The sequence below is a fragment of the Eurytemora carolleeae genome, unplaced genomic scaffold (assembly GCF_000591075.1).
Source record: "Eurytemora carolleeae unplaced genomic scaffold, Eaff_2.0 scaffold586, whole genome shotgun sequence".
NCBI classification, from domain to species: Eukaryota; Metazoa; Arthropoda; class Copepoda; order Calanoida; family Temoridae; genus Eurytemora; species Eurytemora carolleeae.
The window spans coordinates 32,459-34,227 of NW_019397190.1; positions in this window are offsets into that span (position 1 = coordinate 32,459).

Sequence of the window (1,769 nt, forward strand, 5' to 3'; positions counted from 1 at the left end):
GGGGGAGGAGGGTGTGAATGGGGGTGGGGTTATTATTATTATTATTACTTAATTCATTATTAAGTAATAAGAATGTTTCTTTTTCTTTTTATCTCTATATGAGGAAAGCTGATAAAGTGAAATAAATTATCTGAGAGCTGAATAATTTAAGGATTAATTTACCAGATATAAGTTTACCGCAGGAAGTTTTCATTCATCAAATCATGAGCTTGGGAACCCAGCTGTGCCTGGAAACTAAGCTTATCCTTTAAAATTCAATCTTTTACACCTTACCTTTGGGAATTATTGCAAATATGTTTGGGAATGTGTTTGTTTGTGTGTGTCTTGTGAATGTGTTTTTTTGTGTGTCTTGTTAATGTATTTGTAAATGTGTTTGTAAATGTGTTTGTTTGTGAATTTGTTGGTGAATGTGTTTATGAATATGTTTGTGAATGTGTTTTTTAATATGTTTGTGAATGTGTTTGTAAATGTGTTTGTGAATGTGTTAGTGAATGTGTTTGTGATTGTTAGTAAATGTGTTTGTGAATTTTAGTGAATGTGTTTGTGAATGTTAGTAAATGTGTTTGTGAATGTTAATAAATGTGTTTGTAAATTTTTGTAAATGTGTTTATGAATGTGATTGTGAATGTGTTTGTGAATGTTTTTAAATGTGTTTGTGAATGTAATTATGAATGTGTTTGTGAATTTTAGTAAATGTGTTTTTAAATGTGTTTGTGAATGTTATTAAATGTGTTTGAGAATGTTATAAAATGTGTTTGTGAATTTTAGTAAATGTGTTTGTGAATGTGTTTGTTAAGCTTTAAATCGATTTATCATCTAACCAAAACCTTGCCATATTTCGGAAGCAGAAAAAGTTACTCGTTTCCTGGGAGATACATACACTTTGGGACATAAACATACATAAATACACTATGGGACATAAACAGACATACACACACTTTGGGACATAAACAAACATACATTCACTTTGGGACATATTCACTAAAATACAGAAATAAACAAACTTTGGACATAAACATACATGCGCTTAGGAACATGAAAAAACATACGTACTTTGGGACATATACAGACATGAAAAACTTTGGGACATTAAAAACATACATACTTTGGGACATATACAGAAATACACTTTGGGACCTAAACGTACATACACTTTAGGACATAAACAAACAATTATACACTTTGGGACATAAACAAATAAATTAACAATTTGGGACAAAAACAAACATACTTACAATTTGGGACATGAAGATACATACACTTTGGGACATGAACAAAAATACATACACTTTGGGATATAAACAAATATATATAAACTTTGGGACATAAACAGACATACATACACTTTGGAACACATAATTTGAGACAAATAGATGTACACACACTGCGGAACATACAGACAAGCAAACAATTTGGGACATACAAACATGTGATATGCACAAAAAAAGATGGAGACATACAGATATGCACTTTTTAATATACAGACATACATTTAACGACATGCACATATTCATCATTTAGGGTAATAAATTCTTAAGTTTCAACATCATAAATGTAAATATCTACATATAACTGAAATCAATAATCATATAAAATAAACATTATTTGCTAAAATCCATATCAGAAATAAATATGCTTGTAATTCAATTAAAAAGTATATTCAGAGATTTCCAATAAAGTGCTTAATCATTATTTGATATTGGCAAAATTGTTTTTATTATGATCAGTAAATCAAGTCGTGAAACGGTTTTAATTCTTTCAGATTTTAT